The sequence below is a fragment of the Melospiza melodia genome, chromosome 9, assembly GCF_035770615.1.
Source record: "Melospiza melodia melodia isolate bMelMel2 chromosome 9, bMelMel2.pri, whole genome shotgun sequence".
Taxonomy (NCBI): Eukaryota; Metazoa; Chordata; class Aves; order Passeriformes; family Passerellidae; genus Melospiza; species Melospiza melodia.
The window spans coordinates 20,636,800-20,650,210 of NC_086202.1; the positions used below are offsets into that span (position 1 = coordinate 20,636,800).

At 44.6% G+C, this 13,411-nt stretch overlaps 1 protein-coding gene across 5 annotated transcripts in view; it reads right to left on the minus strand.

The window, feature by feature from the left end:
* The window catches only part of NDST2 (N-deacetylase and N-sulfotransferase 2), a 126,732-nt gene extending 113,620 nt beyond the window's left edge, over positions 1-13,112 (minus strand). Inside the window, exon 1 of one of the 5 annotated variants that reach the window (XM_063163784.1) lies at positions 13,038-13,112. The gene's annotated coding sequence lies outside the window, so the exon portion shown is untranslated. Of the gene's footprint in view, positions 1-1,612; positions 1,685-13,037 lie in introns of those variants that run through there. The other 4 variants (XM_063163781.1, XM_063163783.1, XM_063163785.1 and 1 more) reach the window with 4 other exon arrangements.
* Positions 13,113-13,411: the final 299 nt, after the last annotated feature.

The window sequence follows — 13,411 nt, forward strand, 5'->3', positions numbered from 1 at the left end:
ACTTGCCTTTATATATGATTCCTACCTGCAGAATGTCAAGCTTGAAGCAGCTGGTGTCCTCATGATGCTGTTTTATAAAAATCTGAGGTAGCACATACAAAAACCCACAACAACAACAGCAACATACAAAAAAGCCTAACAACACATAAAAATTCAGATTACTCAACTAAGTGACAGAAAGAAAGAAATACAACGAACAACCCACTTGAGATTCCAATGTAGTAATTTGATCTCTTACATCCACCATAAACTATTAGGACAGCTAAATAAAGCATTTTCCTATACTTTTCACTGTCATTAACTGGATCTCCTGTCCTGATTTGGCCAGAACTACTTAGAGCAGCAAAACCAAACCTCATCAGTGTGCTGGCTGGCTTCCTCTCCATCACCTGAAAACCTGAACAGGAGCCATGTGACCCTCTCTCCCATTAAAAAGCCTCACATAGCCATTAATTCATCTCTTGCAATTAATGGTGTCCCTGAAATAGATTAAATATCTTGCTATCCATCTTCAAAGGTACTTTTACTTGATTTCAGCTTTTCTTGTATTGACAATTCGAAAACATGGATGGATATCTAAGTACTGCTAAAGAGATCTAGTATTAGCTCCCTGATGTTAGCCATCAGGGTTTTACTTGGGTCAAATAATCTCTCCATTTATTAGAAGAACAATTCCAGATGATTCAACAGTTTTCAAAATATTAAAGGATGTCTCTGATAGGCCTAATGATGAGATCACTCATACTGTTGGATTCCAAAAGGTCAATTAATACCAGAAGACAGAAAACAACCCTCAATCTGTAGCATGCTTTCTTCCTTATGGTAATTACAATAAAGCATATAAAGATGGTAGAATGAAATGAACGCATTTTGAAAAAATTAATTTTTCCACTGTATTTTTATGATTCATGCAAGTTAGAACTTGTTTTATTTAAGAGGGACATAACAACGTTGCTCAAACAAAATAAATTCTGATATGTTCTATCTTATGTTTGTCCTCACCACCTTCTGAATGTGGTAGTGTACATCCATACACGTCTCTACGTGCGTCCCTCCTCCTGTTTACATTTTCCACCCTAAAGCAAAATCCCGAATTACAAACTCCACTACACAAGCATCCCACTGGTATCACACAGGCTGAGCAACCATCTGATAAGCCACAGGGGTATCCTGAGCTAACTAGAAGTTATAGAACTATAGGTGGTTGTTCTCAGGGTAGAAGCACTTCAGAACTGAAGCAGCATTGCCAAGAGGTTTTTGGTATTCTCTGACAGCCATGTCTTCAGATTCAGAGACCTACATTCCACCCAGGGCACAGGAAGATGCTGCAAAGCTTTGTGTCTACTCCTGCTATCTGCATCTTAGTACTACATCTTCCTTTCTCTCCAAAATCCATCCTTTCCATCTAACCTTCTCACATTCCTCATGCCACACTTGCCTGTCCTCTCTGGTCATCTGTCAATTCCCAGTCTAACATTTCTCTTTTGGCAACTGAACTTGCCTGAGATAAAGCTTCTCTTTAGAAGCCCCACCATGCAAAGGCACACAACAAACAGCTCTTCTACCCAGAAATAAACCCCTTTAGAAAATGTAGCTTTTTACTGAAACTGACCTTTGGGTGTCCTTCTGACAGCGGATATCTTTCTCCAAAGCAACACAGCAGAATGGCCAATATCTGTAAACTACCTTAGATCTCACAGTAACAGAAGAAAAACATCACAGTCGACTGTTTAAAGAGTGCAATGGGGAAGCACTCTTACAGAAACTGCCACGTCAGGTATCACAGCTGGGTGGCAACTGCTTTGTAATCCCTGGCACAGGGCCCTCCAGCCCCAGAACCATGCAGAAAAACAGCAGCTGGCACACAAAGATCAGAAATGTCAATATTGATTAAAATTACATTCCAATGACAAAATTTTAAAGCCATATGAAATTTTTGGACTGCCAGACCTTGGGGGAAAAGAAGCAAAGCTGGTTTTCCAAAAATGTTCCTGATCTCCTGGAAAGTACAAATTGGTAATGCTGTAAAAGCCAACATCACAGCAAGAATGAAGTCTGCCTACTGCAGGTGCTCTCAACCTCTCCACACACAGCCCCCCCTTTTCTTACAAACCATCTGAGTGCAAATGCTCAGGAAGAACAGGACTTCACTCGAATTCTTAACGGGGTGACACGCTTCACTGGAGTTAGAAGTAGATGAATATGGCAGAGATAATCTTATGACTGCCTGGCTCTTGGAAGGGCCAGGGGGCTCTGATGAATGCATTTATTGCTGTAATCTTGAGCCAAATGCCTAAGGGTGACTGCTACATCAAATCCTCTAAAGCCTGAGAAAACAGATAATCCATTGTTTAAAGATTTTAACTAAAAAAGACCAAGGTTGCAAAGCCTCAGGCAGAAAGAACAATGAAACACTAGACAGGAGAACACTTTGCATTAGTTTGCTGCCCACATACTGCTGTGCTTTGCACGTTATACAAGAAATAGCAGCAACTGGACCTTTATATTAAGAAAGAGCTTTTACTGAAGAAGGAAAAGTAAGGGGATTCCTCTGCCCAGTCTTACAGCTACCTGCTCCCAGATGCACTATACACAAAGGTTTTAAACCCTAGCAGTGATTAGTTATGCCAAATACGAGCCACGTTATACAGGCACAGAATTTTTACAGCACTTGGCACTGCCAATGAATAAAAGACCTCAAGCTGAATATTTAATATTGTACCACTCAAAAAAGCCAGTAGTCATGTACAACCTCTGCAGCTAGTACATTTAAAGCATGACTATGCTGGGTTAGCAGTGTAATGGGAATGCTGACCTCATGCAAGAAGCTTACCAAGCCAAAAAAATGCATTGTATGACTTGCTCCCCAAGAGAGAGACAATATATCTGAGCAACTGTAACAGGGGAAAAAGTATTGCACTCACTGCTCTCAAGGACTGCTTCCTAGAATTTGTCATTTCCAAACCAAATAATAATTAACCAACATTTCTAAGAATTTTTGTGTGACACTTTCTCATCACAGTTTAAGATGATCTTGGGTGACAGTGATAGGACAAAGAATGCTCTGCACCAGTATTACCAACTCAAAGTTAGATTCAGATCAGTATTAGTCAAAGCTCATTCCTCCTTTTTCCCCGTATTCCACACTGATTTCTGCAGTCTCAGTGAAGCCAGCCTTACAAGCAGAAAAGAGGGATACGAAGTCTCCTCACATTCACAGGATGAATTTCCCTGCAGTAGCCAGCTTGTGCCCATAACTTTACATGAAAAAACCCTGCCAATCCACGTTTCTTCCTGCATCTCCTTTCTTTTCCTTCAAGACAGATGGAATCAAGCTAGGTAAGATTTTCTAAAAAGTATTACCTAAGGATAATTAATTTTATGAAATTGAAATTTTAAGACGAGTGTTATATCCTGATGTCTGTGCATAAAAGGTTTCAATACTTCATTTGGCTGAGAGCTCCCTCATGTTATTCTGGCTACCATGAAAGTCCTGGCATTTGTGCTCACAGGCATTGCAACCACTTCCCCAGCTCTGTCAGCAGTTTCACAGCTCCACTGGAAGACACCCGTGGTTAAAGGTCATGACTGCAAATGAGGATGGAAATCCACAGAGCCCCAGGAAAACTTGGAGTGTCCCAGCAGAGAGCAGCTAGCAGAGACTGTGTAACACCAGAGCCAAAGAGTTGTGAACACAGAACAAAACGAGCAGCACGCTCAACACTCACTCTCAAGCTCAGTGTTACCCATCCCAGAAGATCAAACATGAGGTTTCTAAATCACTAACTCATGAAAATCAAATCACATCTGTATCCCCACCAAATGCTCTCTCCAGATAAAGCCTAATGACAGGGAAAATCAGAATCTTGCATTTGTGGTTTACACCCTAGAGCTGTATGAAGACATGTTTGGCTGTATTTTTATTCTTTCTTCATTTTTAGAAGTACTCAGTATACTTTAAGACCAAAGAGTTTACAGACATACCCTTCAAGAAAAGCCTGGCTTCCATGCAGACACTGGGTCAGTTTCCACTGCCCTGTCTCCCAGCACTGCCTGGAGCTGATCTTCACCCTTGCACAGGATGCATTTCAGGAAGATATAATTGCAGGAAGGGGAAGGGGCCTGAGCACTCCCAACAATTTCAGTCCTCAAAGATCTGTCCAGAACAGTGTCATGGGACAAACTGTCTGTGCAAGGGTGCTAGAAAAAACTGTGGAGGAAAACACAGAAACACTGCTATTGTTTTGTTTGGTTTTTTCTTTGTTTGTTTTTGGTTGGGTTTTTTTTTCCCCAACAAAATATGGAAAAAACCAAGCCCAAGATTAATTCCATAGAAACATAACTAGTTTTCTGACATAACATGTCATGTTGTTCTGGTAAATTGCACAGGACCACAAAGATAATACAGCACTGCTCATCAGAGAAGCTGGGAAGTCTTGGAGTAGATGCAAAAAAAAAAAAAAAAAAGTGCAGAACATGTGAACTCAGTGCTCGTCTGCACCTTGGCCAAAAGGACTACTTTGCTCTTCCTACTATTGCTATTACTTCTTCAATCTTACCCCTTACAAGAAATCAGTGATATAAAAATTAATCCAGTGTCCAATTAGAGGTGGAGAAGAACAGGCAGCAATGAAGGACTGCAGCATGCAGCTTGGCTCTTATCCTGCTGTTTGTTACAGAGTTTCCCATGACCACTGTTAGTTAAGGCTAACCTAGATTTAAAAACTTTGCAGGACTGATGCAGAGAGAAGAAGCACAAGACTGCTCTTCAGCTTACACCATGTGAAACTGTACTGAAGTGACCATCTGGCATGTCTTTAGGTGGTCACTCCTCTCCCCTAAAGACAGCTGCCCTGGCATGCCATCAGTTCATCTTATCCTCAAGGTACTCTGGGCTGTGCCCCTGCAAGAGCATTTGAGCCTGACTGGGTTTCTTACAGTAACATTTCCCTTCTGGAGAATGATATCATAGCAAAAAAGGAGGTTTGTTTTGTTCTGTTATTTTAATTTCCACATGAATTTCCTGATCCTCCTTGCTGAGTTCTTACACCAATACAGAGAAGCACCACTACAGGATTGGACTGCTTTCCTCAGCAGCAGTATCAGTTTAAATGCAACCAAGAGGAGTGTGTTCAAAGGGCATCCTCACCCTGTTTTCATTCAGCAACAGGAAAATGCTAGAACTAACACAGAAATAATTATACCATAGCTCTACTGCATGCAAGAGTTAACAACCCCAGAGAAACCTTACATTCAGCACCAACTGCAATTATGACAATCCCTGAACACCAGTTTGCTCTTAACCTGCCCACATACACAGTGCAAGACCAAAAAGAACTTTCAAGCTCTGCCTGCCACCACAGGCACTGCAGCATCGCATGTGGTTAGTGAGGAATTTGTATTTATAAGTAATGCTGGGAAAGGCAAACATCAATATTTTGTTTGAGGCAAAGCAAGCTTTCCTACAGAAAGCTTTGTGTTTATATGTTTATGTGGACTTGGGCCATGGAAACACACCCTGTTCCACGCACAGTTCCAGGATACTAAATCTAGATGGGAGCACATGATAACAGCAGCTTTCATGGTAGCCTTGACTCAGGAAAGTAGGCTCATTCACATCCAACAACAGGATCAGGAAAAGGACCAGATCAGAAAAAGGAACATAAAGGAAGGATATGGATAGAAGTCTCCAGACAAAACTAAATCAGGAGACAGTGACAGATCTCTGCTTATGAGGAAGATGATTATGACTCAGCCAAAAGTAAGGCACATTCATTTTGAGCTTCAGTATCACTGAGTGAATCCAGAGCATCTAATTAAAAATAAAAATAATGAAATTACAAGTAACAAATTAAACACATTATTTGTAACGAAAATGGGGGACAGGGGAAAGCTGAATGTTTCAGAGCTGCTCTGAACAATAGATCAGACATGGAGACTAACAATTTATGCCAGTCTTCAGTGCTGAAATGAGTCTGCCTCCTCACAACTGCTGGACTGGGCCAGGATCCCACCTTATCCCACTGAAAAAGCAGGTTTAACACTACAATAGTTCACATAGTTCTCCTGAAAGTGGATTCACACAGCTGGTGAAACAGGGAGCTGCAGCAGCCCTCACACACAGACACTCTGTGTTGAACAATGCAATGTCTACACTAGTTTCTGTCTGCTCTTTTTAATACCTCTACAGCCCTCAATAAATGGAGGACTAGCAGTTTTCCAGCAGTTAGGTGATGATGATTTCAGTTCTGTAGCTCCATTGCTGAGACAAAGGACACCACTTCAAAGACATCTCTCTACTTGAAACTGACCTACACACAGGTGATGTCCAGAAAAGAAACACCAACAAAACATGGGTGATGATAGATGCAAGATGATGGTATTTTAAGGGGTTAGACAAAACACCAAAATTTTCTCCACTGAAATTTCTGCCTTTTAATAAACTGCACAAGAGTTCCCAGTCTTGCTGTGCTCCTTGTTCATCTTGGGCCATTAACTATTAAGAGGTATTCAACTTGCTGTGAAATTACATTATTCATCTCAGTCCTGTTACGTGCCACTGTGCTGGGCCACTCCAAACCTGACCTCACCATTTGGTCAAGGTTAAGCTTCCAGCAGTGCAAAACCCAGATTGTGCAGCAGAGAAACTGTTCTCTTGACAGAAAAAAGTCACTGGGCTGTACCTGACATTTTGACATTCTCCTCACTTAGAGTCAACTACAATCTCTGCAGCTAGATTTTGAATCAAAGACCCATCCATGATTTGGTCTGATTTCTCAGGGACAGGATGGCTGTCCAGGACCACATTAAGCTCCTGGTTACCACTTACAATGGAATCCTGGCTGTTGAACAACTTCATCTCAGAGGCATGGGCAAAGACAATCGACAGCAGCAGAACAAGCCCTAACAGTCAGCACTTGCAAAAGCTTTCAGAATAAAGTGTGAGTGTCACAGAATCCCCATGTAAGCATCAGCTTAAAAAGATAAACGTACAGAAAAAACATTCTAAATATGGAAAAGGTAGTTAGGATCAGAAGAGGCAAATTTACATAATTAATAGTGACAATATTAAAAATGCTGCACTGAAAAGTTGTCCAGGACTACAAGCAAGTTAGTTGTCACTCTGGAAGGTGTTCAACTCAGCTTCTGCTCAGATACTTATCCTGCTGACATCTGGAGTGACACTCTCAGTTTTTAATATATTCAGTGGAAAAGCAAAAAAGAACTTCCAGCAAGTGATTCACCTCAATAAATGTGGACATCTACTTTAGGGTAGATTTGGAAATGAACAGTGCCCAAACATACCCTTAACATAAAGGGAACTTACAGTGCCCAGCTCAGTTGTGGACACTTGAGCTGTATTTACATACTATATTTCCACATGTAATCAGATGAGTCCAATTCTCATCATCCAAGAGAAGCTAGATCTGACTGTTTTAAAAGCCCATTGTGATACAAAATTTTCCATTTACTCTAAAGCACCAGTAAAGGCTGAAGGGCACAAGCAAAGTCATTCAGTAAGAGGTTCTTAAAACAAAAATAGACATTTGTAAATGTTCTGTGGTTCTTCTAACCTTTCTGAAGTAAATCTCAAGTTTCTCTGCTCTTCTAAATTGAACTTTACTACTCACAACATAGAACAGCTAAGGCCTATCATTCCACTGTTTCCTTTGAGGAATTAATACCAAAGTGATTGAAAATGTGAGAGTTAAGATCTGTTGAAGAGCTCTAAAAACCCACGTGCAAGCTCTGATTTTACTTCAGAAGTACTGCCAAGCAAATTAGCATTAATTAGAGACAAGCTTAAAGACCAATAAAATATTAGGCTAATGGAATCATCTGGAACCGTAAAACTAAATACGATCAAAGGAAAACAAGTTTCTCCATCAGCTAATCTAATGGTCCTGACACAACACAAACCACTCAGGAGTGTAATATTCTTGGAGAGCTCCTGACACAGGACTGAAGGATGTAGGAGACTGGAGAAACAAAGGAAGGAGTAAGGACAGGGTTGTATGCTTTCAAAGAGACTGACCAGATGGCAGACCAGGACTGCAAAAAGCGATTAAGTAGGGATAAAATTGTCATTTTGCTGTCCCTCTTTACTCCTTCCCTCTTCCATCAGTTATGCCAACCCAGCTCCCAATCCAACAACTGAATATAGAGAAAAAACACACATCAATAAATAAAATCAGCGGTCACCCCTGGCTCTGGAGAGGGCTATGACTTGCTGGTGTACCATCTAACACATGCAGCTTTATGACCTGCTCTCTCCCTGACCATGGAAACCCTCCCTGAGGAGGCATCCTCCTCTTTGAGGCTGTACTGGATGGGGAGGTAAGAGAGGACAGACTCTGCTGTCTCTGGCTTTCCTGAGAATGCCCTGGACAATCTTTTCTACTAATGGAGATATTTCTAAAGGGGAAAAAAAAAGAATTCAGAATAATGCACTGCAGTGTTGAGAGAAAACTGATCAGTACTAGTGCAGTACAACTGTATCCCACAGCCCCTCACTTCCATTCCACACTTAAATGTGACAAATTGCTGTAGATGTTAAGTGCAGAGTGAGACACCCAAAGCACAGGGATTACCGGCACTAGGACCAGCACAAGCCCTGTACACTGAGCAAAGGACAAAATCTATCTCTCCCTCTTCTACCTCCTGTGATTTTGGAGAAAAAAATATGAACGTTGGTATCTGACTGCTGTTACTTTTAATGCATAACTTCATAATTTGTATTTAATATAAAGTTCAAATATAAAGTTCACTTAACAGAAAGAAGAGGGCACTATCACAGACTAAGTTAAGGTGGTAACATTTCAGCCTGAGAAGAGCTGCAAGCACTGTTGATACTCCACGTCTGCAACCCCAGCAGGAAGAATGGCTGTGGCTACAAACACATTTGGAAGAGTCAGGTATTTCCAAACACCTTCTTGGTGTTACTACTACATAAGCAAGTGCTGCATGAAGCTGTCCTTTTTCTTTTTTTTTTATTTTCCTTGACAAATTCAAAAACAGGCTGAGTCTAGAGAGAGAGCATGTTCCCATCCCTTCTCCTTGTTTGAAGAGTTTGGGCAGCTTTAGAAAACAAGCAAATAGCAAATCCCACTTCTGTGAAAACAGATCTTGTTACACTGCCCAGCATAAGCCACAAATATTTTGAGAAGATCCAAACTGCACTTACAATCTTACCAAATCCCTCACATTCACTGATAAATCAGTTAGCTTACTAAAAAATATTAGAGCAGGCAAGAATGTGATGGAGGGTATCTTCCTCCATCAGAAGATTAATTCATCACTCATGTCTAGAGAGTTCTACTGCATTTTTAACAGAGCACATATGGATTGAGTCTAGTGATCTATATAATTTCCTTTCAGGATATGGGTCTATATTGAAAAACAGTCCCCAAACAGCAACTGTCAGAGGACAAAGACCTTCAAAAATCATTATGCAGGAAGAACAGGTAGGGCTCTGATCTGTCCACTCCACTAAATCTTTCAGTGGTGATTTAAGCTATAACTGTGCTCCACAGCTCTACTGGAGATTCCTGCTTCCAGAGCAGGATCAGCAAAGCAAAAAGTCTGTCTGCACCTTCACTGAAGCACAATGCAGTCTGCCATCTCCAGCAGCTGAAGCAGAGGCACATGGTCCCTTCAGATTTTACTGTAGTGGGGAAATTGCCAGTGTAAAAGCAGAGGGTAGAGCTCAAAAAAGAAAAAAACCAGACTTTGAGCCTTTCAGAGCTGATGCCAGAACAGGCAGCAATCAGGCAGGAGCTGCACAGTGCAGGGTGCCTGCAGACTGCGCTGCTACAGGCCAGAGGTGAAGTGCTCAGCACAGGCATAATGAAATACACAGCTTCACCTCTGTGCATTATGTTCAATTAACCAAAGCAACGGTCACAGGGGATTTTCTAAAGACAGCTAATGTTGCTTTGGGCCATCTAAAAATGCACTCCTAGTACCTGCCTTTCACCATCCCTGCACTGCTCAAAGCCTGTCATCAGAAAACAGCAGCAACTTGGATGTGTTTGCCTCGAAACAAAGAGATTGGAAAGACAGCTAGAAAGAAATAATTGAACTCAAAGACCCCTGCATCAGCAAGGCAAGAATAAAACTAGAGAAGCAGAGAGAGCAAACAGGAGTATTCATCCCAATTATCTCCAGAATCCAGGACAAACCCTGCTCTCGTGCCCAGTGCCACCACCACTGACTGCCTGTGTGCTGCTGCTGCAGCATCACTGCCTTACACCCACAAACTCCACTGCAGCTGCCTGTTGAGCTGGAAATTTGATACACTGCAAAGGCTGCTGACAGCCAGAGGCTGCTCCCCTGTCTATAAAATATCCTGTAATAAATTACATTACAGATTGGGGAAAAGGATTCAGAAGAGCGAGAATTAAAACACAACCTTATGAGAGCTAAATGAGACCAATTAAAGGAGATTTGCTACGTGTGCTGAGGGATTTTGACCTGAGCTGTAATCAGGGATGGATATGCATTCTTTTAAAAGAGGAAAATGAGCAAGAGATCATGTGTAAACAACTCTGCCAATTAAAATGAAATGGATTATCTTATCTGTGCAGCTCTGCTCAGAGAATCCCCACATACTGCAGATACACCACAGAGAGATCTGAGACAGTCATTCAGTCCTCTGAAACAAGGCTCAGTGATGGGGAGATAGGCTGTGGTTCAGGGCACATCGAAATCTTAGCTGTGTTTCGTTATTTCCCCTTCCCCCGTTACAACAAAAAAAAAACCAAAGACCCCCATGGAATTACAAATGTAAATACAAAGTAGGCTCAAGCTATTTTTACCAGGCCCCTACATGAATTCTGATGCAGATCAGACTGAAGGTTAGGCACAACAGTGAAAGTTTATCCAAAATCCATGCAGCAGATCCCACCATCACCGCACTGCTAGATGCTGCTGGGAGACCCAGCTTGCCCAGGCACATGCTCACATCCTGATAAACAATTGCTCATATTATGCCATACCTCAAAACACTGACTCTCAATTTTTCTGTATCAATCTCATTTTGCTGACAGATTGCCCCTCACTCTCCATTCTGACATCCAGTCTGAGAACCCATACCAAAAGCAAAAGTAATTTTTGCAACTGGAGCAAAAAATTTAATATGGACACATGTACCACTGCTCCTGCTCTGTGTCCTTGCTCACAGCTCATTCTGAGCTGTACCTTTTTTTGAAAATCCCAGTTCTTCATAGTTCATATATACATGCAAAACCACAGTTTTACAAAGAATGAACAAACACTGAAACAGAGGAAGAGAAGACCCATTACAAAGCCATGTTCAAGAAGCAGCAAGGAAAACACTACCATGTGCTTAGGGGAGAGCAAAAAATAAAAGGGAAGAACAAAGAGAGGAATTTGGGATAAGGAAGAAAAATTTAAGAAGCAGCTACTGAACAAGATAATAACTGTAAGACATATGTACTTGTTAACAGCTGCTGACAGGAGAAAGTTTTTAGACCATTTTATGCTGGTTGCCAGACTTAAGCACACAGATTTTCCACTGGCTCAAAACTGATCTACTGGAGTCTGGCTGGTTTTGGAACCAACAATCTCAACACATCACAATCACTTTTGTGCAGGGTGAAGAACAAACTAAAATGCCTTTCTTTGTCCATTCTGTCAGCAGATCAGTGATCTCAGTGCCATGAAAACAGCTGCACTGAGAAGCCAAATGAAGAAATACTGCACAAACCCACTGTGGACGGAGCACCCCACGTGTCTTTGTGCAATTCTAGAGGGCTCGGCTTTGGGATCACTGTCCAGGTGCCGAGCCAGCTCACATGGGCAATGTCAGCACGTGTAGGTACCCAGGCCAATGAACTCTTGGTTTGATGCTAAGCTTCTAATTTTTTCTGGCTCTTGGGGTGTTTTTGTACAACACGCCCCCTTATACCGCCATCATCCAAAATTTCTCAGCCCAATTACCACAGATAATTGACGGCACATAACCTGAACAATTCATCAGAAGTTTCTAGTTTACCTCTGCCACAAAGGACAAAGTTACATTTCCTAATGAGAAATGCACATACTATTAACAACTCTGAATACTTCCTTGGCAAAATTGGTCACAAAGGATCCCAGTGTGGAGTAGCTTAACTTGTGGCTGAGTTCAGAGGTGTGACATTTGCTCACTTCTAATTCAGGCAACACTCTTTACTCACTCTTGCATAAGCAAACAGGGATGTCTCATGCTTTTATTTATCACTTTACCTCTGTCAAAATGTTTTAACAACTAAAATATGATGGGAAATACTACAGGAGCGATTTCTCACGTTCCATTAGCTTTCTCTATGTAATTTTTGTCGTGTCTTTATAATACCACAACTGTGCCCGCGGCTGGCCTGCTCTGAGCGCAGCCCCCCGAGAGCAGCGTGTGCAGCACGGGCAGTGCAGCCACAGCCTCGCCCACGGGGACAGAGCATCCCCTGCCCCGGTGCACGCCGACTACTCGGGCGCCGGTCCCGCCGTACTCCGCAGCCTCGGCGCCTGCAGCGCGACGCCGCGGGGTAAACAAAGCTGGAGCGAGGCCGGGAGCGCAGCTCCGGCCCAGGACCCCGCTCCCCGCCGGCGGCCGGAGCACGGGGGCTCCGAGGGGCGGCAGCCGCGATGGGGCAGGGGTGCCAATCCCAGCCGCGTGTCGGGGGCCCAGCACCCGACACGACAAAAGCAGCCGTGAAAGGCTGCGAAACCTTCGGCCCCGGGCACGGCCGGCAACGGAGCACCGCGCTGGGGCACGGGTCCCCCGGAGTGGGCTCCCGGCGGGGTCCCCCGGCCGCACAGGTGGCTCCGGGGCGGGGGGCAGCGCCCTCCGCACCGCCCGGCCCGGGCCGGCCCCCCCGCCTCCTCCCACGCTCCGGCCGCCCCTCACAGACCGCCCGCACCCGCGACCATCGCCCCCGGCCGGCACAACTTCCCCCGGCCCCGCTCGCTCAGCCCCGCCGCCCTCCGAGCCGGAGCGGGCCGGGCCGCCGCCACCGCGCTGCCCTCCTCCTCCACCTCACCTGCCGCAAGGAGGCCCCGCCGGGCGGGCAGGGCACGGGTCCCGGAGGGAGAGCGGACGGGCGTCCCCCGGCGCCGCGAGCAGCGCTCAGGCCGGTCGCGGCCCGCCGGCTCCGGGGCGCTGCGCGTCCGTCCGGCCGCTGGGGGAGCCGCCGCCGCCGCGCCGCCCGGCCGCCATCTTCCGCGGGGAGGGGAGCGAGGGAGGGAGGGACGGAGCGAGGGAGGGGCGCGGGGCCCCGCCCGCCTCAGCGCCGGGCTGCGCTCGGGCCGGGGTCCCGCGGCCCGGCCGCGCCCCGCGCTCCAACACTTGGCCGGGGCTGCCCCGCGGCCGCGGGCACCGGCGGTGCCGCCGTGGCCCCGGGGCTGCCCGGCAGCG